Source organism: Chlorocebus sabaeus, chromosome 11 (assembly GCF_047675955.1).
Source record: "Chlorocebus sabaeus isolate Y175 chromosome 11, mChlSab1.0.hap1, whole genome shotgun sequence".
In the NCBI taxonomy this organism is placed as follows: Eukaryota; Metazoa; Chordata; class Mammalia; order Primates; family Cercopithecidae; genus Chlorocebus; species Chlorocebus sabaeus.
This window is the reverse complement of record NC_132914.1, coordinates 54,891,016-54,917,994: the sequence shown is the minus strand read 5'-3', so window position 1 is coordinate 54,917,994 and position 26,979 is coordinate 54,891,016. Positions and strand designations below refer to the sequence as shown.

The following is a 26,979-nucleotide window of genomic DNA, read 5'->3' as shown; positions in this document are numbered from 1 at the left end:
CCATGGAAAATTTGTCTTCCACAAAACTAGTCCCTGGTGCCAAAAAGGTTGGAGACCACTGTTACATGTATCCTTTTGTTCTGGCTGCTTTTAAGATTTTCCCTTAGCTAGGTGTGGTGGTTCATGAAGCCTGTAGTCTCAGCTACTTGGGAGGCCTGAGGTAGGAGGATCACTTGAGCATAGAAGTTTGAGGCTGTAGAATACAATGTTCATGCCTGTGAATAGCCATTGAGCTCCAGCCTGGGCAACACAGTGAGACATCATCTCTTAAAAAGATAAAATAAAAGAGCCAGGCATGGTGGCTCACTCCTGTAATCCCAGCACTTTGGGAGGCCGAGGTGGGTGGATTACTTGAGGCCAGGAGTTCAAGACCGGCCTGGCCAACATGGCAAAACCCTCTCTCTACTAAAAATAAAAAGGTTAGCCAGGCGTGGTGGTGTGTGCCTGTGGTCCCAGCTACTAGGGAGGCTGAGGTATGAGAATCAGTTGAACCTGGGAGGCGGAGGTTGCAGTGAGCCAAGATCATATCACTGCACTCCAGCCTGGGGAGACAGAGCAAGACCCTGTCTCAAAAAAAAAAAATATATGTATATATATGTGTGTGTGTGTGTGTGTGTGTGTGTATGTGTATATGTGTGTGTGTGTATGCATATATATATATTTTGGTAATGATATGCCTTGGTGTGGTTCATTGCGCTTCTTAGATCTGTGTGTTTATAGTTATACTCCAGTTTGGAAACTTTTAAATTATTATTTCTTTAATTTTTTTTTTTCACTTTCTCTTCCTTGAAAAATGCATTGACAGATGTATTAGGTAGGCCTTTTTTTTTTTTTTTTTGAGATGAAATCTCCCTCTCTCGCCCAGGTTGGAATGCAGTGACAGGATCCCAGCTCACTGCAGCCTCGACCTTCTGGGCTGAAGCAGTCCTCCCACCTCAGCCTCTCAAATAGCTGAGACTACATGTATACCAGGATAATTTATTAAAATAAAAAAAACATTTTTGTAGAGTTAGAGTCTTGCTTTATTGTCCAAACTGGCCTGCAACTCCTGGGCTCAAGCAGTCTTCCCACCTTGGCCTCCCAAAGTGGTGGGATTATGGCTATGAGCTGCAGTGCCCAGCTATGCATTTTATTTCAGTATTTATTTTTTCCTGTTTCTGTTTTGGGTAGTTCTATTGCTGTGTTCTCAAATTTTTTTCCCGATTTTTTCTTCTGCAATTTCTAATCTGTTGTTAGTCCCATATAGTATATTTTTAATCTCAAACAATTCAAAGTTTTTGTTTTTGTTTTTGTTTTACTTCTGCCTGACATGCTCACTTTTTTTTTTTTTTTTTTGGACAGAGTTTTGCGCTTTTTGCCCAGGCTGGAGTGCAGTGGTTCGATCTCGGCTCACTGCAACCTCCACCTCCTGGGTTCAAGTGATTCTCCTGCCTCGGCCTCCCAAGTTGCTGGGATTACAGGTGCCCACCACCACACCTGGCTAATTTTTTGTATTTTTAGTAGAGACAGGATTTCACCGTGTTGGCCAGGCTGGTCTCAAATGACCTCAGGTATTCCACCTGCCTTGGCCTCCAACAGTGTTGGGATTACAGGCGTGAGCCACCAGTCCTGGCTGCTTAGTTTTTACTATAGCTCTTTGCACATGTGGAATGTAGTTGTAATAACTTTCCAGTGTCTTTATAAATGCTATAATTTGTATCATTTATTAGTCAGTCATTTTAACTTTTCATTGTGAAACAAGTATAGATTTATAGGAAGTTGTAAAAAGAGTATAGCAATATCCTGTGATATCCTTTTGCTCAGTGTCTTCCATTGGTAACATCACATAACTATAGTAGAATATTAAAGTTAGGAGGTAGCCATTGGTAAAATTTACAGAGTTTATTCAGATTTGTCCAGTTTTACATGTACTTTTATTTGTGTATGCCAGTCTTTGAATTTCATAATGTGTGAATTTGTGTATCCACCATCACTGTGAAGATGCAGAACAGTTCCATCCCTTCAAGGATCTTTCTTGTTGCCCTTTTATAACTACACCTTCTTCCCTCCACCCCATTCCCTGGAAACCACTAATATGTTCTCCATCTCTATAATATTGTTATTTCAAAAATATTACATAGATAGAATCCTACAGTATATACAGTTGGCTTTTCTTCTTTTTGAGATTGGCTTACCCCAACCCCTGCCCCATTTAGCTTAATTCTCTGGAGATTCATCAAAGTTGTTACATACATCAATAATTTGTTCCTTTTGATTGCTGAGTAGTGTTCCATGGTGTAGCTGTATGCGTTTGCTTAATCATTCAACTGTTGAAGGACTTCTGTGTTGGTTCCAATTTTTGTCTATTGCCTATAAAGCTACTATGAATATTCATGTACGAGTTTTGTATAATTATTAGTTTTTATTTGTGATAAATGCTTAAGAGTCTAATGCTGGGGGTATGGTAATTACATATTTCTTTTCTTTTTTTTCTTTTTTCTTTTTTTTTTTTTGAGACTGAGTTTTGTTCTTGTTGCCCAGGCTGGAGTGCAGTGGCACGATCTAGGCTCACTGCATCCTCTGCCTCCCGGGTTCAAGTGATTCTCCTGCCTTAGGCTCCTGAGTAGCTGGGATCACAGGCGACCACCACCCTACCTGGCTAATTTTCTGTATTTTTAGTAGAGACAGGGTTTCACCGTGTTGGCCAGGCTGGTCTCAAACTGACCTCAGGTGATCCACCCGCCTCGCCTCCCAAAGTGCTGGGATTGCAGGCATGAGCCACCTCACCCAGCCTGGTAATTACATATTTCTTTATTTCTTTTTTTTTTGAGACAGATTTCATTCTGTCATCAAGGCTGGAGTGCAGCGGTGCGATCATGGCTCACTGCAACTCGAACTCCTGGGCTCAAGTGATCCTCTTGCCTCAGCCTCCCAAAGTGCTGGGACCACTGGTACATTCCTCCTTGCTTGGCTAATTGTTTTATTTTTTGTAAAGATGGGGTCTCACTGTGTTGCCAAGCTGTTCTCGAACTCCTGAGTTGTAATGATCTTCCTGTCTCAGCCTCCCAAAGTGCTGGGATTTCAGATGTGAGCCACTGCATTTGGCCTCAGTCCTATTTTCTTCACTCAGGGAGCATACTGGACTCTGCCCTTGTTCCCCCTAGACTCTCCTTCCCTGTTAAATTCCTTGGAAACACTGTTTAGGGATTAAGCCTGGATAATCACAGGACTCACCTCGTTTGTTTCCCATCTCCCAGGAATCACTATCCTTCACTGCCTGATGCCCAGTAACTTATATATTTTGTCTTTTTTTTTTTTTTTTAGTTATTTCTCCTAGGAAGGTATTCTGATTCTTGTTACTCTGTTAGCCAGAAGTAGAATCCCCTCCCGCAACCTGTAAAGTTTTCATTAGCATTATTACACCTATTGTTACTGACTACTATCCAATAATTTCCTTTCTTTCTCGAGTTCTTAAAAAGGGAATGGCAGCCAAATAGAGCTCAGACAAAAAAGATACTTCTGATGTTGTTCAGTGTCTCTTGAAGCCCACATAATTCCAGAAAATTGCAAATCAATCAGATACAGGCTTAGAGCTAGAAGTAGGTCAGCTACCATAGCACAAGATGATGGTGTGAAAATATTTTAGTGACAGCTTGTGCATGATAATATATCCTTTCTTGTTCAGGGTTCTTTTTGGATATAATCCTGAATTCTGGGTGTTATCATATGCTTTTTTTCTATTCTAATCTTTTTATTCTTTGTTAAAAAATATGGTCATGTTTATAAAATCACAGCTTCTACATTTAATGGGTAGGTTGACCAGTTAAAGCAGCCTTTCCAACCTAAGTGCATCTAGCTAGGTAATTCTCCTCTGAGCTTTATTATTTGTTTTAGAGCTTAGATCAGAGTTTGACAATGTCGTGTATATACTAAGATTTCTTAAAGATTTATCTGTGTATTCCACAGATATAAATATACATTTATCTGTGTATACCATGTCTTATCAGCAAGACATGGTATTGCCACAGGCTATCAAACATTTGAAATATTCCTTTGGAGTTATTTTCTGGAATTAGGCCACTTTTCAGTAATTAGATGACTTTGAGCTCTTGGAGTCATATCCTAGAACCACCTTTGGAATAGAGCTGCCTCTGTGCTAGTCTTACCAGTAGAGTTTTATTTGTATTTCCAGTGTGCTGCTTCTGCTGATGAATCTGGGTATAGCTTTGTATATTAGTCAGCTGTTTTCAACATTGCCTATCATGGTGCCTTGCAAGTGGTTACTCAGTGGTTATTTGTTGCATGAACGAATGTCTCTTCATTGAGTCACTGCATCAGTCAATTCCCTCCTAACATTTCAGGGGATCTTTCCTTTTCTTTCCATCTCTATCCTTTTGGTTATTTTCTTTCTTGTTTGCATTTCCTCTGGAGGGTAAACCAAGAAGGCAAAGGAGATGAGCCCAAAACCTTTCTGTTGTTTATTAGTAACCCTGATAAGAAAAAAGTATTATATGAAAAAGGATTGAAATATTTGGTAAAAATGAGATTTTGGAGTTAATGCTGGATTTCATTTTTTCATCCTATTTCTCCCGCCACTACTAGTTATGGATTCGTTTTTGCTGTTTTTTCTTTTCTTTAAAGCCCTGACCATCTTTTTTTCTTTAGTTTATAGCTAGTGATGTCCTCTTAGATTTTTTTTTTATTTATCATTTTTATAACTTTTTCCCCCTCCATATGGAAGCCTCTTCCACGTGGAGTCCTAATTCGGGAAAAGGAGTCAGGCTGGCGGGACCAACGGAAAGCAAAAAGAGAAAGCAGATAAACTGTAAGTCTGCCTTTGTGGTCCAGGACACATAGCCCTCCTGCGCAAATAACTCATAATCTTCCTGCACCCAGCTATCACCAGACCCTCAACTGATAGAAAAATGCAAGTTAGCTTACTGCAGCCTTGGCATTGTCAGTACTGCACAAGGTGTTATCATTAACCCTCTTCAGCACATAGCACAAGCACCATCTTATAGAATCCCCAGCAAGCCTTTGTGTCTCCTGGCGGCCAGTTCTTCTCTTGCTGACTTGTCCTTTGCTTCCTTCCAACATACTTTCCTACTTTCTCTAATAAATAAATATGCCTTTCTTTACCTACAGCTGTCTTGGTAAATTCTTTTTATTACCTGCATGACACTGGCCTCAGATAGTTGCCACTCAAAATATTCCTTTTCTTTATCCCTTTAAATATTGGTGTGTCTTGGCCAGGTGTGGTGGCTCACGCCTGTAATCCTGGCACTTTGGGAGGCTGAGGTGGGCAGATCACCTGAGGTCATGAATTAGAGGTCAGCCTGGCCAACATGGTGAAACCCCATCTCTACTAAAAATATAAAAATTAGCCAGGCATGGTGGCAGACGCCTATAATCCCAGTTACTTGGGAGGCTGAGGCAAGAGAATCACCTGAACCCAGGAGGCAGAGTTGCAGTGAGCTGGTATCGCGCCATTGCACTCCAGCCTGGGGGACAAGAGCGAGACTTTGCTTAAAAAAAAAAAAAACAATTGGTGTTTCTTGAGGCCTCTGGTTCTCTTCTAGCCTTTTCTTTGGTTACTATGCCACTGTTCTCACTGTGTATTCTCCCTCTGTGACCCTGTTTAAAATCCAAGGTTTCAACTACTCTCAGTTTGGTGTTCTAGATTTCCAGTTCTACTGGTATAACTACCCATTGCACACTTTAATTTGTCTGCCCATGGGCATAACATATTTATTATGTATGAAACAGGACTTTCTCTTTCCAAACTGTTTCTTCTTCAGTATTCCTATTTCAGTGAGTAGAAATATTACCCACTTAGTGGTTCTCAAACTTTTTGGTATCAGAACCCCTTAACACTCTCAAAAATGATTGAAGTATCCAGAGAGCTTTTGTCTTTGTGAGTTGTAACATTAAATATTAATTATTAGAAGTGAAAACTGAGAAAATTTAAAATACCTACTTTAAAAAGTATAAATTTACTGAAAGTGACAGTAAACCCATTGCATGTTAACATGAAAGTAAATTTTTATGAAAAATAATTTTTTACAAAACAGCAGCAACAAAATTTGATGAGAACTGTAGCATTTTTTTCATTTTTGTAATTTTTAATGATGGTACTAATAGAAGACAGCTGGATTCTCATAACTGTATTTTCATTCAAATTAGTTACAATATTCCATTTCATATATCTTCTGGAAAATGCTACCATATACCCATGAGAGCATGACAGTGAAAAAGGCAAACAGGGTTTTACTACTACTGTGAAAATGGTTTTGATCATGTAGGTTCCATGAAAGTCTTGGGGATTCACAGGGGTTCCAGGCCACACTTTGAGAGCTGCTTTTCTGTCTAGTCCCCCAGGTGTCTTCTTAGATGTCTTCTCTCCCAGTCATCACACACATCTCATATGTTACTAAGTCTTTTTTTTTTTTTTTTTTTTTGGAGATAGGATCTTGCTGTGTTGCCCAGGCTGGAGTGCAGGGCTCACTGCATCCTCGACCTTTCAGGATCAAGTGGTCCTCCCACCTCAACCTCCCGACCAGCTGGGACCACAGGTGTATGCCACCACATCCACATAAAAGTCTTCAAGTTAGGCCAGGTGTGGTGGCTCACATCTGTAATCCCAGCACTTTGGGAGGCCAAGACAGATGGATCACGAGGTCAGGAGATCGAGACCATCCTGGCTAACACAGTGAAACCCCGTCTCTACTAAAAATACAAAAAATTAGCCGGGCATGGTGGCAGGCGCCTGTAGTCCCAGCTACTCGGGAGTCTGAGGCAGGAGAATTGCATGAATCCAGGAGGCAGAGCTTGCAGTGAGCTGAGATTGTGCCACTGCACTCCAGCCTGGGCGATAGAGCAAGACTCCATCTCAAAAAAAAAAAAAAAAAGTCTTAAAGTGTTTATGTCCTCACTGTATCTTAAGTCAGAGTCCCCTCATTCTACTCATTCTACAGGCAGAGTACTTTTCTTCTTGTTGTTGTTTTTTTTTTGTTTGAGATGGAGTCTCACTTATTGCCCAGGCTACAGTGCAGTGGTGCAATCTCACGATCTTGGCTCACTGCAACCTCCACCTCCTGGGATCAAGCAGTTCTCTGCCTCAGCCTCCCAAGTAGCTGGAATTACAGGCGCCTGCCACCACGTCCAGCTAATTTTAGTATTTTTAGTAGAGACGAGGTTTCACCGTTTTGGCTAGGCTGGTCTTGAACTCCTGACCTCGTTATCCACCCGCCTCGGCCTCCCAAAGTGCTGGCATTACAGGCGTGAGCCACCACGCCTGGCATGGGCCAGAGTACTTTCACATTTTTTTCTGTCTAGTGTTCTTGTCTCCGTTTTTTTTTTCCTAAGCCATTCACATTGTAGCAAAAGTAATCTTTCTAAAATAGAAATCTGATGATGTAACTCCTTTCCAAAAGTCCTTTATGAGTTTCATACAGCTTTATTAGTATGTAAGACTTTTTATAATCCTGTTTCTACTAACCTCTCTAGATTCTTCTCAAGCCATTCATTTCTCCGTGAGTACCTTTATGTTATAGCTTTCTTTATGCAATACTTGCAGCTCTGAGAAACATCATGGTGACCTGTACATCTGTATTAACAGTGTTAAGTTTGCACTGTTCTATGTACTTTACATACGTTATTTTTTTATATAACCTTCCAAAAGAAGTACTCTTATTATTCTGTTTTATAGATGAGGAAACTGAGAGGATGATTGATCTCTCTAAACCTCTAAAATAATCTCAAGGAACATAGGCTTGTTTCCCTACTTTTCTGTTTGGCTAAATATTATTTATCCTGGAGGATCAGGCTTAAGTATTCCCTCCTTCTGAAGCCTTTCCAGTGGTCTGATTTAGATACTTGCTCCCTCCATGGCTTACCTTGTGAGCAGCTTGAGCTAGCCCTTAACATGATACAGTTTTTACTTGTTTGTCAGGGAATTTTATTTCTTTGGAATAGGAATATTAGATTGCATCTAATATTTACTCCCTGAACAAATGTGCATCTTGAGGTCCTTAAAATCTGGTATCCCTCTGGACCTTCTTATTCTGTTCATTCTAAGCAAGCAGGACCCTCAGTTTAGGAGGAGCTGTAAAACATATTATTATTATTATTGTTATTTTGTTTGTTTTTGAGACGGAGTCTCACTCTGTCACCCAGGCTGGAGTGTAGTGGTGTGATCTCGGCTCAGGTAACCTCCGCTTCCTGGGTTCAAGCGATTCTCCTGCCTTAGCTTCCTGAGTAGCTGGGATTACAGACACCCACCATCATGCCCAGCCAAATTTTTTTTTTTTTTTTTTTGTATTTTTGTAGAGACAGGGTTTCACCATGTTGGCCAGGCTGGTCTTGAACTCCTGACCTCAGGTGATCCACCTGCCTCGGCCTCCCAAAGTGTTGGAATTATAGGCGTTAGCCACCTCACCTGGCCGGTCATGTTGTTATTAATTCTTCCAGATTTTACAAATTGTGATCCCAATGTATTAGTTTAAAGAAGACTTAATAATAACACAAAATAATAGCTAACCTTTATTTAGATAGGGTCTCGCTCCGGGTTGGAGTGCAGCGGCGTGACCACAGCTCACTGCAGCCTTGACCTCCTTGGCTCAAGCGATCCTCTCACCTCAGCCTCCCAAGTAGCTGGGACTACAGGCATGCACCACCACATTCGGCTAATAAACTTTTTTTTGACTGGGCGCTGTGGCTCACGCCTATAATCCCAGAACTTTGGGAGGCCAAGGCAGGTGGATCACCTGAGGTCAGGAGTTCAAGACTAGCCTGGCCACCATGGTGAAACCCCATCTTTACTAAAAATACAAAAATTAGCTGGGCCCTGTGGCGCATGCCTGTAATCCCAGCTATTCAGGAGGCTGAGGCATGATAATTGCTTAAACCCGGGAGGCAAAGGTTGCAGTAAGAGGTTGCAGTCAGGCGAGATTGCGCCATTGCACTCCAGACTGGGCAACAAGAGTGAAACTCCATCTCAAAAATAAATAAATAAATAAAAATAATTTTATATTGTTAAAAAATTATTTATTTATTTAATTTTTGAGATGGAGTCTCGTTCTGTTGCCCAGGCTGGAGTGCCGTGGCGTGATCTCGGCTCACTGCAAGCTCCGCCTCCCAGGTTCAAGCCATTCTTCTGCCTCAGCCTCCTGAGTAGTGGGAACTACAGGTGCCTGCCACCACGTCCAGCTAATTTTTTATATTTTTAGTAGAGATGGGGTTTCACCATGTTAGCCAGGATGGTCGATCTCCTGACCTCGTGATCTGCCCGCCCTTTTTTTTTTTTGTAGGCTGGGCGTGGTGGCTCACGCCTGTCATCCCAGCAGTTTGAGAGGCTGAGGCAGGCAGATTACTTGAGGTCAGGAGTTTGAGACCAGCCTGGCCAACATGGTAAAACCCTGTCTCTACTAAAAATACAAAAATTAGCTGGGCATGGTGGTGCATGCCTGTGATTCCAGGTGCTCAGGAGGCTGAGGCAGGAGAATTGTTTGAAGCCAGGAGTCTGAGACCAGCCTGGACAACATAGTGAAACTTTACCAAAAAAAAAAAAAAAAAAAAATAGCCAGATGTGTTGGTGTGTGCTTATAGCCCCAGGTATTTGGGAGACTGAGGTAGGAGGATCGCTTGAGCCTAGGAGGTTGAGGCTGCAATGAGCCACGATTGTGTCATTGCACTTTAGCCTGAACAATAGAGACCCTGCCTCCAAAAAGAAAAAAAAAGGTCTGGATGCAGTGGCTCATACCTGTATTCCCAGCACTTCGGAAGGTTGAGTTGGGAGGATCACTTGAATCCAGGAGTTAGAGAGACCAGCCTGGGCAACATAGGGAGACCCCATCTCTACAAAAGTAAAAAAAAAAAAAAAAAAAATTAGCCAGGCATGGTGGTGCATGTGTATAGTCTCAGCTACTCAGGAGGCTGATGGGAGGATTGCTTGAGTCTGAGAGGTTGAGGCTGCAGTGATTCATGATTATACCACTACACTCCAGCCTGGGCCTCAGAGCGAGACCCTGTGTGCGCCTCTATCTGTCTGTCTGTCTCTCTCTCTCTGTCTCTGTCTTTCTCTCTCTCTCTATATATATATGTGTACATTAAATTGCAATTCTCAGCCTCTTGCCCACCTAATTCTCACTTTCCTGTGAATAACATCAATAAGACATTTCACATTTTAGCTGTGATTTATGAAGTCGATACCATTTTTCTTCTCTCAGTAAGTTATATTGTTTAATTCTAGAATGCTCTTTTCTTTATTAGAGAGATACATCTGAATTTTATCTTTTTGATGGGATTCATTTGCCCATTCTTTTTTTTTTTTTTTTGAGACAGAGTCTTGCTTTTTTGCCCAGGCTGGAGTGCAGTGGTGCAATCTCAGCTCACTGCAACCTCTGCCTTCTGGATTCAAGAGATTCTCCTGCCTCAGCCTCCCGAGTAACTGGGATTACAGATGTGCGCCACCATGCCCAGCTAATTTTTGTATTTTTTTTTTGTTTTTTTTTGAGACGGAGTCTTGCTCTGTCGCCCAGGCTGGAGTGCAGTGGCCGGATCTCAGCTCACTGCAAGCTCTGCCTCCTGGGTTTACGCCATTCTCCTGCCTCAGCCTCCCGAGTGGCTGGGACCACAGACGCCCACCACCTCGCCTGGCTAGTTTTTTTTTTTTTTTTTTGTATTTTTTAGTAGAGACGGGGTTTCACCATATTAGCCAGGATGGTCTCGATCTCCTGACCTCGTGATCCACCCGTCTTGGCCTCCCAAAGTGCTGGGATTACAGGCTTGAGCCACCGCGCCCGGCCTAATTTTTGTATTTTTTAGTAGAGACGGGGTTTCACCATGTTGGCCAGGCTGGTCTTGAACTCCTGACCTCGTGAGTCACCTGCTTCGGCCTCCCAAAGTGCTGGGATTACAGGCGTGGGCCACCACGCCCGGCCGCATTTGCCCATTCTTTCTTATTTTTATGTTAATTTTTCTTTGAGAGGGAGTTTTACCCAAGTTGGAGTGCAATGGCCCTATCTCAGCTCACTGCAACCTCTGCCTCCTGGGTTCAAGTGATTCTCCTGCCTCCGCCTCCCAAGTAACTGGGATTACAGGTGTGTGCCACCATGCTCGACTAATTTTTTGTATTTTTAGTAGAAATGGGATTTCACCATGTTAGCCAGGCTGGTCTCAAACGCATAACCTCAGGTGATCCTCCCACCTCTGCCTCCCAAAGTGCTGGGATTACAGGCGTGCGCCACCGTGCCCGGCCTGCCCGTTCTCTCATTCTGCCCACCTCTCCAATTCCTTGAGCATTGCAGTGGATATTTAATTTTGAGAATACTAATTAGCTTCAGTAATTACACACCTTGAGGCATTTCAGGACATTTATAGCTTTGTAGTTTTGGTCTTGATATGTCGTCGTTTTTTGGCTTTTGTGTCTTTTTTTTTTTTTTTTTTAAGAAAGCTTTGAATTCTGTTCAGGGAAGATTTGTGTTAATCCATCTAAGTGGAATTTAGGGCTATTAGAGGTTTATTTTGTCAGTGACCAAGAATATCATATTTGTATTTTGTTCATAGCATTTCGAGGTCACCGAGAGTTTTAAGATGATGTCTTTTGTTGTAGATGAGTTTCAGAATCAGACCAGTATGGAGGATGCAATCTTATTGTGTCTTTGAATAAGTACCCAGGCTAGTTTGGGGACTTGTGTAACACAGAAAGAACATCTACAACCTGCCCCCTTGTTGCCACACTTTAATTTGCAGTTAGGCCTCGCAGGATGTGTAGCTGAATTCTCTTTTACTAGCCATCATTCTGTCTACCTGCAAGGGTCTTTTGTGTAATATTAGTGTCATTTAAATCTGTTTCAGAATAGATTTGATTCTGAATCACTTACTTCTATAATATTTTAACCTTTAGTTGGGAAATGAACTCTCATCAGAAAGATAAAAATGGATTGATTAAGGAAATTTGAAAAACACAGTATGTTTTTGAGAGTGTCATGGTGTATAGGATATAGTTCATAGACTTGGCTTTGAGTTTTTAGGAGTTAGTAGGATTGAATTATTCAAGACTCAAGAGAAACAGGAAGAAAGTTTTCGTTTTCCTACCTGCTTTTTTGGACTTCTTTCTGTTACATCCTATTATATTTGGAGCTTAAAACCAGAGCTTCAGTACAATTTAGTTAATTGAATTATGCTAGTAATTCTCTCTGGTGAGATTATGTATGGAGTTACTATTAGTATGCCTATGTAGACAGGTGAGGAAGATAAGTTGAAGAGATCAGAAATACTTTTATATTAAATATATACTCTAATATTCATTAATTTTATTTTTAAGGAAACGGTCCTAAAGTTAGAGAAAGCACTAAGTGAAGTAGCCATATATAAATAATTTATTTTCTGGTCAGGCCAAGCTTGCTTACATATTATATTGTATATATTACATATATAGGCTTATATATTCATGTTGGAATATTAGATAAACACTTCATATTTGCTTTTTGTGGCCAATAGCTTACTTAACAAATACTCATTGTGTCAGAATTATCTGAGAGTAAGGGATATAGCAGCGAAGAAACAGAAAAAAATCCCTGCCCTTATTGAGTTTATCTTTTTTTTCATTTTTCAATTTTTTTTTTTTTTTTTTTGAGACGGATTTTTCGCTCTTGTTGCCCAGGCTGATGGAGTGCAATGGTGCGATCTCGGCTCACCACAACCTCCTCCTCCCGGGTTCAAGCTATTCTTCTGCCTCAGCCTCCTGAGTAGCTGGGATTACAGGCATGCGTCACCACGCCAGGCTTATTTTGTATTTTTAGTAGAGACGGGGTTTGTCCATGTTGGTCAGGCTGGTCTCGAACTTCTGACCTCAGGTGATCTGCCCGCCTCGGCCTCCCAAAGTGCTGGGATTACAGGCATGAGCCCCCGCGTCTGGTCTGATTTTCCAATTTTTTATTGTGTTAAAATCCACATAACAGAATTTGCCATCTTAACCATAACATAAAATTTGCCATCTTAACAGAATTTACCCTCTTAGCAGCTCAGTGGTATTAAATACATTTATGATGTCATGCAGCCATCACCACCAATCCTTCTCCATAATTATTTTCATTTTGTAAAACTGAGAAGTTCTGTACTCATAAAACAATAATTCTCCATCCTCCTCTCCCCCTTCCCCCCAGCCCTGGCAACTATCATTCTACTTTCTTCTGTGATTTTGAATATTCTAACTACCTCATATAAGTGGAATTATACAGAATTTGCCGTTTTGTGACTGGCTTTAGCATGTCATCAAGGTTATCCATGTTGTAGCATATGTCAGAATTTCCTTTTTAAGGCTGTTATTCTGTTGCATGTATATACCACATTTTGCTTATCCATTCGTTTGTTGATAAACACTTGCTTCTACCATGTAGCTATTGTGAATAACGCTGCTGTGAACATGGATGTACAAATATCTCTTTGAGACCCTATTTTCCATTCTTTTGAATATATACCCAGAGGTCGAATTGCTGAATCAGAACTTACACTTTCATGAGAAGAATGAAAAATAGGCTGGGTGCAGTGGCCTGTAATCACAGCACTTTGGGAGGCCAAAGCAGAAGGATGTCTTGAGTCCAGGAGTTTGAGACCAGCCTGGGCAACATGGCAAAACCGTGTCTCTACAAAATACAAAAAAAAATTAGCCAGTCGTGGTGGCACATGCCTATAGTCTCAGCTACTAGGGAGGCTGAGGTGGGAGGATCACTTGAGCCTGGGGTTAAGGCTGCAGTGAGTCTTCAGTGCACCATTGCATACCAGCCTGGACAACAGAGCAAGACTCTGTCTCAAAAAAAGAAAAAAAAGGAAAAATAATACCATCAGACAGACCAACATGGAATCCATGAAAGCAAATCCTTAAAATGAGACCCACAGACAACTCTCTTAATTATAGTTTATCTGAAATTGGCTCTATTTTTTTGTCCTTTCATGTCCCCTTTTTGCCCATGATAGGAAACAGAGTGATGACAGAGCATGTAATAATAGTTTTCTTTTGTTACACGTTTGCTGTGGGCCAGACACCCTGCAAAATTACTTTGAAAATTATATAATCATGGCCGGGCGCGGTGGCTCACGCCTGTAATCCCAGCACTTTGGGAGGCCGAGGCGGGCGGATCACAAGGTCAGGAGATCGAGACCATGGTGAAACCCCGTCTCTACTAAAAATAGAAAAAATTAGCCGGGCGCAGTGGCGGGCGCCTGTAGTCCCAGCTACTCGGGAGGCTGAGGCAGGAGAATGGCGTGAACCCGGGAGGCGGAGCTTGCAGTGAGCCGAGATTGCGCCACTGCACTCCAGCGTGGGCGACAGAGCGAGACTCCGTCTCAAAAAAAAAAAAAAAAAAAAAGAAAATTATATAATCACATTAATAACCTATGAAAGGTGTTTTTTGTTGTTGTTGTTGAGACAGTGTCTTGCTCTGTTACCCAGGCTGGAGTGCAGTGGCATGATCTCAGCTCACTGCAACCTCCACCTCCTGGGTTCAAGAGATTCTCTTGCTTCAGCCTCCCTTCAGCCTCCCGAGTAGCTGGGATTACAGGCAGGCACCACCACACCTGGCTAATTTTTGTATTTTTAGTGGAGATGGGGTTTTACCATGTTGGTCAAGCTGGTGTCGAACTCCTGACCTCAAGCAATCTACCCACCTCGGCCTCCCAGACGTCTGGGATTACAGGTGTGAGCCACTGAACCCAGCCAAAAGGTTTCAGCTTGCTTATTTTACGGTGAGATAAAGAGAGGCTTAGAGAGGTGATTATTTATCTAGGATCACAAAGACTGGTATGTGATAGTGCTAGGTAGGCATGGTCCTAATGTTATCAAGCAAAAGGGGCTTGCTGCCCACTATAAGACAATACTATGACACTGAGTTTTTGAGAAAAGAAAAGCTTGTGTTGCCAGTTTGACTCACAGGAGTCAAGCTCAAATCTGTCTCCCGGTGCAGTAATTTTATTTGAACAGGTTTAGCGGGTAGATTCTGAGATTACTAGGTGATTGGTGGAAGGAAAGGGGAAGTCTGGAAAGTCCTTGGCAGTACCCAGTTTTCTCTTCATGACTCGTGGGTCCCATGTTCAAATTTGGGAGGAGTTAATATGAAGCATGTGGTGGCAATTCAGGCTATGTGAAGCTCCTTCAGTGTGAACTCTAGTTGGCTATATTGGTTGCAACTGATTTCAGCCTGTTTTGTTATCTTACAAGCAGAGGGAGTTTCAGTGTTTCAGAAAGTTGTTTCTTTTCTTATCTACTATCTTGCAAACTCAAGAATTTCTGTTAGTTACTGGTTTAACTTTTTGGGGCATGGTTTTACTAACAACTTCAGTCCCTGGGCAACGGCATGAATGGAAGCCCACATTCCATATTTTTAATTTTTTTTTTTTTCCTGAGACCGAGTCTCATTCTTTTGCCCAGGCTGGAGTGCAGTGGAGTCATCTCGGCTCATTGCAATATCCATCTCCTGAGTTCAAGTGATTCTTCTGTCTCAGCCTTCCAAGTAGCTGGGATTACAGGCACTTGCCACCACGCCTGGCTAATTTTTCTATTTTTTAGTAGAGATGAGGCTTCGTCGTGTTGGCTAGGCTGGTCTTGGACTCCTGACCTCAGGTGATCTGCCTGCCTCAGCCTCCCAAAGTGTTGGGATTATAGGTGTGAGCCATTGCCCCCATCCCCATATTTCTAAATATTTAGTAGTTATAAATAAAGATTTTTGTAAAAGGAACCTAATAATTTTATTTCACTACAGCCTTGAACTTCTGGCTTCAAGTGAACCTCCTGCCTCAGCTTCCTGAGTAGCTGGGACCACAGGCATGTGCTACCTCACCTGGTAAATCAAAATAATAATAAAAAAAAACTGTTAGACCTTTGAGGGGAAATTATTTTTCTGAGACAGAATAGGATAGTTCAGGGATATCCTACAAGCCTAGTCTCCATCTGTACCCTTCCCGTTGTTTGTCCCTTGCCTACCATTCAGACAATGGAACATGTATAACAGAAGGTTATTGTCCATGGAAGGACAAAGTTTGAGATGAGAAGAAATCCACTGAAGGCCCTGATTTGGGTTTGGGGCTGCTTAGGCAGGAAAACCTGGGATCTGGAGCATAGCTGAGAGTAGTGGAGTGAGGGTCTTCAGGTAGGTATGTCCTCTGGTCCCATGGACATCTTGCCCTGAGGGCATGGGCAAGTCAGAGGAGGGTCGTAGTGGTTCTGTCTTCAGTGAAGGACCCAGAATAGGTCCAAGGCCAAGAGTGCCAGAACTCAAAACTGGGCCCATTTGACCATGCTGTCTGTTGTTAATAGTAAGAAAGCCTGGGTTTACAGAATGAGATGATGGCTTACTCTGTATGGTTAGTGGAGAGGGGATAGAAAGCAGCTGATATGGCCGGGCGTGGTGGCTCACGCTTGTAATCCTAGCACTTTGGGAGGCCGAGGTGGGTGGATCACGAGGTCAGGAGATCGAGACCATTCTGGCCAACATGGTGAAACCCCGACTCTACTAAAAATACGAAAAAATTAGCTGGGCGTGGTGGTGTGTGCCTGTAATCCCAGCTACTCGGGAGGCTGAGGTGGGAGAATCGCTTGAACCAGGGAGTCAGAGGTGGTAGTGAGCCAAGATTGCGCCACTGCACTCCAGCCTGGCGACCAAGAAGACTCTGTCTCAAAAAAAAAAATAAATAAGAAAAAAGAAAGCAGCTGATCTGACCTGGAGAAGTGCTTTAAGTGGACCATATTTTGAAAGAACCAGCCTGTTTCTCCTTTGAAGATACAGTTTAGTATTTACTCATAGAATCTAGAGAATTTAAGAATTGAAAAAATGCTGCTTCTTCTAAGTGCATTCTGTTCTGGTGTTTGTGCAGTTTAAGTTGAATGGCACAGCTATGAAGAGATACAGTCATTTTTTTCCTCTAAAAATAGGTGAGGCAGGAGCATATTGATCTATATGTTGGTTTGCAGTTTATACTGAACAAGAATTTTTTTCAGTACCATTTGTTTGCTTACTTAGGATAAAGTAATGTATAAAAGGATCAGATTTTGGTTTTATATTCTATATTATACTTTTACAGGGAGATTAGACATAAAAGTTATCTTATATTGTCCTAAAATTTCCAGTTGTCTGAAATGAGTTGAGGTGTATATGAAAAGAGGTGTATATTTTTATTTATTTTTAATTTTTGAGAGGTGTATATTTTGATGGCTGCAGAGAAATGCAGTTTTGGATGCAGAGTATTATTTCTTTGGACTGTATCTGGTCTGGTCTTTTTTTTGAGATGGAGTTTTGTTCTTGTTGCCCAGACTGGAGTGCAATGGCATGATCTTGACTCACTGCAACCTCCACTTCCTGGGTTCAAGTGATTCTCCTGCCTTAGCCTTCCAAGTAGCTGGGATTACAAATAGGCATGCGCCACCACACCTGGCTAAGTTTGTATTTTTAGTAGAGACAGGATGTCTTCATGTTGTTCAGGCTGGTCTCAAACTCCCCTCCTCAGGTGATCTGCCCGCCTTGGCCTCCCAAAGTCCTGGGATTACAGGCGTGAACTACCATACCCAGCCTCTATTCTTACTACTTTTTTTAGAGACAGAGTCTTGCTGTGTCACCCAGGTTGAAGTGCAGCAGCACAGTCGTAGCTTACTGCAGCCTCAAACTCCTTGGCTTAAGTGATTCTCTCACCTCAGCCTCCCAAGTAGCTAGGACTACAGGCACATGCCACCATGTCCGGCTAATTTTTTGTAGAGATGGGAGTCTCACTACATTGCCCAGGCTATGGGCAATCTCCTGGCCTCAAGCGATGCTCCCACGTTGGCCTCCCGCCAAAGTGTTGGGATTACAGGCACAAGCCACCATGCTTGCCCAGAGCTGGAGTTTAATTTAAATCTGGGAAGACCATAATCGTGGATTTTGTTTGGTTTTCAAGCTACCCTTTTTATTGGTTGGTGAGACTCTTGCATTCGCGTGTGTTGAGTTGTAGGATCTGTTAGAGGTGGAAAAAGGAATAGCAAAATCTTCAATGCTGTCTCAGTACTAGAGGCATAATTAGGAAAAGTCTAAATTGATGTTAGCTATAATTTGGTGGTATGGAAAATCGAGTTTTAATCCCTTCTTATTTTTTTAAAAACATACTTCCTATGTGATTTAGAATTGCTTTCTCTATCATAACTGCTCTTTCCAAATAGTACCGTTGTTTATTAGCTCTCTTGTTAATCAGATTTGCCAAATTCCTGAAAAATATTTGGTTTTTGAGAAAGTACATTAGAGTTTGGCATTTGGTTTGTGTGACAATTTCAGCAGCACCCTTTATTGCAGAGAACTTGGGAATTTGTTGACAGAAATCCATTTTCTCTGTGACTCCTGATTCCCCCCAACACCCCCACCCCAAGGCTTTCTAGCCTGTGTTCTATTTTTAAATCCTGCTGCTGTGCTCTGTATTGTGGCAGTTCTTTTCCTGAATTATTTATCATTGTTGGGAGCTGAATGGAGCAGTATGTTTTTTTACCACTGCTCATTAGGACCCACGTGTCTGTCTTCAACTTGGATGACATATCTGGTTCATGTTAAATCCCACTGGCCCATCCTGGGAAGGCTTTGAGATAGTGTAAGAACAGGCCACAATTGGCTGGGCGCAGTGGCTCACGCTTGTAATCCCAGCACTTTGAGAGTCCAAGGCGGGTGGATCACCTGAGGTTGGGAGTTTGAGACCAGCCTGACCAATGTGGAGAAACCTCATCTCCACTAAAAATAAAAAATTAGCCAGGTGTGGTGGTACATACCTGTAATCCCAGCTACTTGGGAGGCTGAGGCAGGAGAATCGCTTGAACCCAGGAGGCGGAGGTTATAGTGAGCCGAGTTCGCGCCATTGCACTCCAGCCTGGGCAACAAGAGTGAAACTCCATCTCAAAAAAAAAACCAAAAAACAAAAAAAAAACCGGACAATCTATGATATGTTGTAAAAGCATTCAAACTTTTGGATTACTGTTATTTTGTTTCAGCAGCAGTGGGACAGAGAGAAGCTATGCCATGTTCTTCCCTTAGACTATGCTCAAAGATATTATGTTATACTGGCTTTTCTGATTATATTTACTTTTTGTATTTATAGTTGTTGCATTGATGTTACTCATTTAGGAAAGGTGAAAGAGAAATCTCTATGAGAAGCACAATGTTAAATCAAGATTCATTTTAGTTATAAATGTGACTTGAATATTTGGAGATACCTTGAAATTCTCTGTTTTGGGAGTTTGGGTTGTGGGGGATTGGCTTGTTTTGTTTGAGAGTATTTCTTCTCATTGTCTGTCTTCTCATCTTGTTACAGACTGTAGGCTTGGAAGAAGAATGACAAAACCTATGAGCAAGGCAGTTATTTTGAATGATATTTCTTCCCTTTTCTGTCTTGCAGGACATCAGAACTGATGTTTCTCTTTTGTTTTCATTCTGTTTTTTTCTGCATCCTGTCTTTCATGAAAATATTTTTCTCTTCCTTGATATCACTGCTTTTTTTCTTTTTGATATATGAATACACAGCTACTTCGGTGTTCTTTACTTCTTTAAACAGTTAACCCTTTTATGTTCCTGTAGGCAGAAAAAGGGTAGCGGTTAATCACTTAGGCACTGAAGAGGGTAAAACTTTGTTTGCCTGCCTTTGTTGGCTGTCTCTGAGTTTGTGTGTGTGTATCTTTAAAAAAAAAAAAAAAAAAAAAAAAAAGGCCGGGCGCGGTGGCTCATGCCTGTAATCCCAGCACTTTGGGAGACCGAGACGGGGGGAATCACGAGATCAGGAGATTGAGAGCATCCTGGCTACCACGGTGAAACCCCGTCTCTACTAAAATACAAAAAAAAATTAGCCGGGCGTGGTGGCGGGGGCCTGTAATCCCAGCTACTCAGGAGGCTGAGGCAGGAGAATGGCATGAACCCGGGAGGCGGAGCTTGCAGTGAGCCGAGATCGCGCCACTGCACTCCAGCCTGGGAGACACAGCGAGACTCCGTCTCAAAAAAAAAAAAAAAAAAAAAAAAAGTAATGGTATATATTTGGTTCCCATTCTTGGAGTAATGATGAAATATTTTTATATTTTGAACCAGAACAAATTTTAGTCTTCTGTTGCTGCTTTCTAGTTAGTTCTACTGGCCCAGAAATTGGCATATCACTGCTCAGTGATTTATTATCATTCCATTCATTTCCCTGTAACAGTGGCTCTCAGTTGCATAAATCCCATATTTCTCAGCAGCTTGTATCATCTTTGCTCACTGACTGTTGTCCTGACATTAGCGTGTTTCTTTGAACTGTATCAACCAAGTCAAACTAGACTAAATTTAACTATTTTTCCCTTGTGCTTTTGCTCCCTTCTTAGTTATCTTGCCCTCTGTATTAGTCCATCTTCACACTGCTATAAACATACTATCTGAGACTGGGTAATTTATCAAAGAAAGAAGTTTATTTTATTTTATTTTTCTTTTGAGATGGAGTTTCACTCTTGTTGCCCAGGCTGGAGTGCAGTGGCGCGATCTTGGCTCTCCTTAATCTCCACCTCCCGGGTTCAAGCTATTCTCCTGCCTCAGCCTCCCAAATAGCTGGGATTACAGGCATGCACCACCATACCTGACTAATTTTGTATTTTTAGTAGAGATGGGGTTTTTCCATGTTGGTTAGGCTGGTCTCGAACTCCCGACCTCAGGTGATCCGCCCTTCTTGGCCTCCCAAAGTCCTGTGATTACAGGCGTGAGCCACTGTGCCCAGTGAGGTTTAATTGGCTCACAGGAAGTTCCGCATGCCTGGGGAGGCCTCAGGAAACATACTGTCATGGCGGAACGGGAAGCAGGCATGTATGTCTTCGTGAGTGCAAGCAGGGGAAATGCCAGACACTTATGTAATAAAACCATCAGATCTTGTGAGAACTCACTCACTAGCATGAGAACAGCAGGGGGGGAACCACCCCCATGATCCAATAAGCCTCCCTCCCTCACACATGTGGGGATTATAATTCAAGATGAGATTTGGGTGGGGACACAGAGCCAAACCGTAGCACCCTCTCTTTGCTATTACTCCTTGAAAAAGCCAGTTGAAAATTACATTTTTAAGGAAATTTTCTAAGATTTAGGCTATCAAATTCTTATTAATTTATATGTACTATTTTATTTTGTATTTATTTAACCTGTTTTGAAGGTGCTTATAATTTAAAACATAGTCCCTGCACTCAAAGAGTTATCTTGGGAGAAAATAAGAAATTAATTGACTTCTTTTTCTTGTATTACTTTGAATTTCTGTTGCTTTTAAATTTCATATATGTAATTTTTAAATTCCAGATTTCAATGGTAAGGGCAGGAGCAAAGATCTTGTTTCCTGTGAAATCTTACGAACTATTCCTACTGCCCTCATCCATCTTACCATGGGGCAGACCTGTTGGCTGATAGGGTAACAGTGTGGGAAAGAGGGATCTTAGGTGTTGGGGATTTTCTGTTTTGTGCCTTTTCGAATGGTAAAAATTCTAAGTATTTATAGTCTTACTTGAAATTATATTTTGGAGACTAAAATGACACAGACTACAAATTGAATGTACAAAAAAAGACATGCTAGATTTCTGAAATAGCCATCCAAGTTTTCGCTGCATAACAAAGTTAGTGCTTACTTATTACTGGCATGCTAGAACCGTGGCTTACTTGAGCTAAAGTCTGTCCCTCATGGCCTGATGATGTAGTTTTACACTCTTAATAAAATTGAGTTCGCATCAATTTATGATGAAAATCTTAGGTGACTTTCAGAACCAGAATCACATATTATCTACAGAGCTGTTAACCTCATTTTCCAAATTCCCATGACACTTTGCACAAGAGTTATGTTTGCCCCAGAGATCTTAATTCAGAACTAGGGTTCTTCAGCTTTTAAGAGGTGGAGCTACGTTTGATATTCCTGACACTTGAGATCATTTGATAGTGTTAAGATGTTGGGGTAGGGGTAGGAAGTGGGAAATGGGAGAGTGGGGGTAGATGACAAGAAAGTTCTTGAGTAGAGGCTAGGAGGAAAACTACCTGAGGTTACTTATTTGCCTAATCCTTCTGTATTAGAATTAGGAGATTGTAAATTAGTCTCCAGATCACTTGTGTTACTTTCTTAGTCCCGCCCTAGCCATGACAGACAAATTGTCAGCCCTGGCCCTGCTGACTGTGTGCAAAGTTAGAGAACAGTCCCCAAATCCACCCCCCACTTCTGGCAGCAACTGCAGAGTTTCTGGGGGCGGGGGGTTCCGCAAGATCACCCTCGGGTTCCATAGTTTGCTAGAACGACTCACAGAACTCACTAAACCTCTTATACTCACAGTGAAGGCAGACAGATTAAAATCAGCCAAGAGAAGAGATACACGGGCAGAGTCCAGGAGGATTTCAGATGCTGAGCTTCGGTTTTCCTTTCCCAGTGGAGTCATGGATAGTGTAACTCCTCATGTCAGTGTTGTGTGGTAATACACATGGAGTATTGCCAACCAAGGAGGCTACGTAAGCCTTGATGTCCTGAATTTTTACTGGGGCTCCATCACATAGATATAATTGGCAAAGTGGCTGACCTCAGTCTCCAGCCCTTCCTGAGGTTGAGTTGATAGTATGTAACGTAAAGTCCCTACCATAAATCATATTGGTAGACTTACTGTCATGGCTTAAGTCTCCTAATAAATCATTATCAAGAGGATATTCAAAGAGTTTAACATTACTTCCTAAGAGCTAAGGGCAAATGCCAGACCTCTCTTTGGGCAAGGTTAAATTCTTCACTACATACCGTGCTAGTTGAAGTGTTAGGCCTAACTAAGAGGAAGGGGAAGGGAACTAGTTTAGAGTTTTTTGAACTAAGAAAATGTATTTTCTGCTTAAAAAGTCAAGCAGAAAAAAAAAATATATAAAAATATGTATATATATATGTGTATATATATAACATATATATACACACATGGAATTTTTTTTTTTAAAGTAGATCCAAGTTGATAGAGTGCTTACAGGCACCTGAGAGATGCAAACTCAGATCATTCCTGGTGGAATATACCTCAACCCTGGCTTCAAATAATTCTTAAAGATAGATTACCAACATATGTGAGCTTATAATAGTAACCAAAAAACGAAAAAAAATAACAAAAGAAACAAGGTTCTGTGAACCAGCATCAATAGAAACAACTGAAACAGACCCAGAGAAACTTTAGGTATTGGAATTATTGAATATAGAACATAAAATAAATATATTTAATGGAATAGAACAGTGAATAAAGACCAAGAATAAGAAATGAGAGAATAAAGCAAGACTGGTTGGTTTGTAAAATAAGCAATTAAATTATTTTAGAAATAAAAAATAATGATTGAAAGAGACTCAGTGGAAGGGAACTTACAGTTCTGGTAATAGCTGTGTAACAGGAAGCTGATTTATGCTGCTGCCTTAAGTGAATAATTGGACAAAGTATATGAAAAAATGTTTTCAGATGTTGGACAAAGAGTAGCACAGAACAGTAATTCCTGAGAGAAAAGAAAGAAGTTTGAGCACTATGATTGTCCGCCTTTCAGCCTGAAGAAAGTTTCTGGGTTGAAACTAGGGTCGGGAGGGATACACATACAGAGCTGGCAATCTTGAATTGAGGAGACAGAGGTAGGAATCAAGAAGCCAAGGCAGCTGGGATTGTGGGGCAGAATATTTAAGAGGCGAGAGCTTCTTAAGAAAAAGAGAGCTCTGGAAATTTGCAGAGGGTTCCCCTAAACGTACACTGTACAATACAGTAGCCACTAGCTACATGTGGATATTTAAATAAAAATTGAGTTCCTCAGTTACACTAACTACAATTCAAGTACTTAATAGCCAGTTTCATCATCACAGAAAGTTCTATTGAACTTTCCTGTCATAGATGCTTTAGCTGAGTACTAATCAGTTCACTGGTGTGAGGAAACTACTCAAGGTCAGAGAAGGACTTCTGGAAAGGATTAGTTAGAACAGTCAAGGAATAAAGGGCCATGAGTATTTTTTATTTCTACTAACCAGAGTAGAAACACCTAACACCTGGGATATTGAGTTGCGTCCTTAGAAGGGTATTGCCTCAGTAGTGATACCAGATTAGCTCCAATGTAAAGGCTGTCAAAAACTACCCTAATAAAGCATAAAAGCAAGCCTCAGAAGGATCAAACTATTTCTAAGTCACTGAGTCTCAAAACAAAGCCAAGGACAGGCGTGGTGGCTCACGCCTATAATGCCAGCACTTTGGGAGGCCAAGGCGGGCGGATCATGAGGTCAGGAGATAGAGACCATCTTGGCTAACACGGTGAAACCCCGTCTCTACTAAAAATACAAAAAAATTAGCCGGGCATGGTGGCAGGCACCCGTAGTCCCAGCTACTCTGGAGGCTGAGGCAGCAGAATGGCATGAACCCAGGAAGCAGAGCTGGCAGTGAGCCGAGATTGTGCCACTACACTCCAGCCTGGGCGACAGAGCTAGACTCCAAAACAAAACGAAACAAAACAATAACAACAAAAAAGCCCCAAATTAGTTAAAGGAATATTTTAAAACTAGAAACCAACAGTGTAAAATTTACATTTGGCATCTGGTCACAAATTATCAGGCATACAAAGAATTAGAGAACACAGTCCATAATGAGGACAAAAACAGTCAATAGAAATAGACCCAGAAATGATTCAGAAAATGCATGTTAAGTAGAGACATGGAAAATATAAAATTGACCAAAATCTAACTTTTAAAAACGAAAACTGCTGTGTCTGAGATGAGAAATATAGTGCCCAGGATTTATAGTAGATAGGCACAGCAGAAGAAAAAATTAGTGAACTTGAAGACATAGCAAATGAAACTTACTCAAAATGTAACACGGAAAAAAAGACTGGGTGTACTGGCTCGTACCAACACATAATCCCAGCACTTTGGGAAACCAGGATGGGAGGATCGCTTGAACCCAGGAGTTTAAGGCTGCGGTGAACCAACATCATACCATGGCACTCCAGACGGGGCAACAGAGAAAGAGCCTGTCTCTAAATAAAACATAGATAGACAAAAAAAACAAGTGAAGAGTGTCAGTGAGCAGTGGAACAACATCAAGAAGTCTAAAAATATGTGTAATTAGAATCTCAGGAAAGTGGGAAGGGAGGCAAATATTTGAAGAAATAATGACTGAAGTTTTTTAATTTTAGTAAAAACTGTAATCCCACAGATCTGAAAAGCTCACTGAAGATTTACTCTTTATCACTGATATATATGTTTTTTGGTTTTGTTTTTGTTTTTTAAGATGGAGTCTTGCTGTGTCACCCAGGCTGGAGTGCAGTGGTGCAATCTCCACTCACTGCAACCTCCACTTCCTGGGTTCAAGCAGTTCTCCTGCCTCAGCCTCCTGAGTAGCTGGGATTGCAGGTGCCTGCCACCACGCCCAGCTAATTTTTGTATTTTTAGTAAAGACAGGGTTTCACTATATTGGCCAGGCTGGTCTCAAACTCCTGACCTCATGATCCGCCCACCTCGGCCTTCCAAAGTGCTGAGATTACAGATGTGAGCCACTGCACCTAGCCTCGTGTCCCTTTAAGAAGAGGACATTTAGATTCACAGGGGGATACTGGGGCATGGGCATATATGTGCACCAAGCAAAGACCATATGAGGACACAGTGAAATGGCCATCTGGAAGTCAAGGAGAGAGCCCTTGGGAGAAACCAAATCTGTGAACACCTTGATCTTGGACTTCCAGCATCTAGAACTGTGAGAAAATAAATTTCTTTTTAAGACACCCAGCCTGTAGGCTGCACGTGGGGGCTGATGCCTATAATCTCAGCACTTTGGGAGGCTGGAGGCTGGCAAATCACCTCAGGTCAGGAGTTCAACACCAGCCTGGCCAACGTGGTGAAACCCTGTCTCTACTAAAAATGCAAAAAAATTAGCCAGCATGGTGATGTGTGCCTGTAATCCCAGCTACTCTGGAGGCTGAGGCAGGAGAATTGCTTGAGCCCGGGAGGTGGAGGTTGCAGTGAGCTGAGATCACACCACTGCACTTCACCGTGGGTGACAGAGTAACACTCCATCTGAAAAAAAACAAAAAACAAACAAAAAAACAAAAAACACCCAGTCTGTGCTATTTTCATATGACAGCCCTAGCAAACTAATACATAAGGTAAGAATTACAGCAAACTTTTTATCAGAATCATTGCAAGCTAATGATTCTGAGAGATAACATTAAAATGCTAGATGAGAAAACCTATCAACCTAAAATTTTATATGCAGCAAAAATACCTTTCAAAATTGAAGAGGAAACTGTCCAGGATGGACAAAACATTAGTGGCTTAGGGCTGGGAATTGGGAGAAAATGGGAAGTTCATTCTTTTGCCTTTTTTTTTTTTTTTTTTTTAAAGAGATGGAGCCTTGCTTTGCCCAGGTTGGAGCGCAGTGGTGTGATCCTAGCTCACTACAGCATTGAACTCAGGCTCTGACAATCCTTCAGCCTCAGCCTCCTAAGTAACTGGGAGTATATAGGCACATGCCTCTACACTCAGCCTTTTAAAAAAATTGACATAATATAATAATTGTATATATTTATGGGTTACATAGTGATGTTTTGACACTCTAATGTGTAATGATCAGATGAAGGTAATTAGCATATCTGTCTAAAATTTTATTATTTTGTTGCATTGGGACCATTTAGTATCCTCTTAGTTACTGGAAACTAAAAATTATTGTTAATTATAGTTGTGCCGCAGTGGTATAGAACATTAGAGCTTATTCCTCCTATCTAGCTGTAATTTTGTATCCTTTAACAAATCTCTCCCTATACCCCGTTCCCCCTACCCTTAATCAGAAGTTGTTTCTAATGAGCATAAGGTTTCTTTTGGGGATGATAAAGTGTTCTAAAATTGATTTTGATTATGGAAGTGTAACTCTGAATATACTAAAAGCCATAGAATTGTGTACTTGAAATTGGTGAATTGCATGGTATATGACTTATGTCACAATAAAAAGTATAGATGAAATAAGGCCTTTTAAAAACATAACAA

General features: G+C 41.4%; 1 protein-coding gene across 11 annotated transcripts in view; it reads left to right on the top strand.

Moving 5' to 3' along the window:
* R3HDM2 (R3H domain containing 2) overlaps positions 1-26,979 on the top strand; it is a 179,319-nt gene that overhangs the window by 33,422 nt on the left and 118,918 nt on the right. For 2 of the 11 annotated variants that reach the window (XM_073020877.1, XM_073020879.1), the window contains exon 3: positions 15,738-15,818. The exons of the other annotated variants lie outside the window; for them this stretch is intronic. The gene's annotated coding sequence lies outside the window, so the exon portion shown is untranslated. The remainder of the gene's footprint in view (positions 1-15,737; positions 15,819-26,979) is intronic. 11 annotated transcript variants of the gene reach the window in all.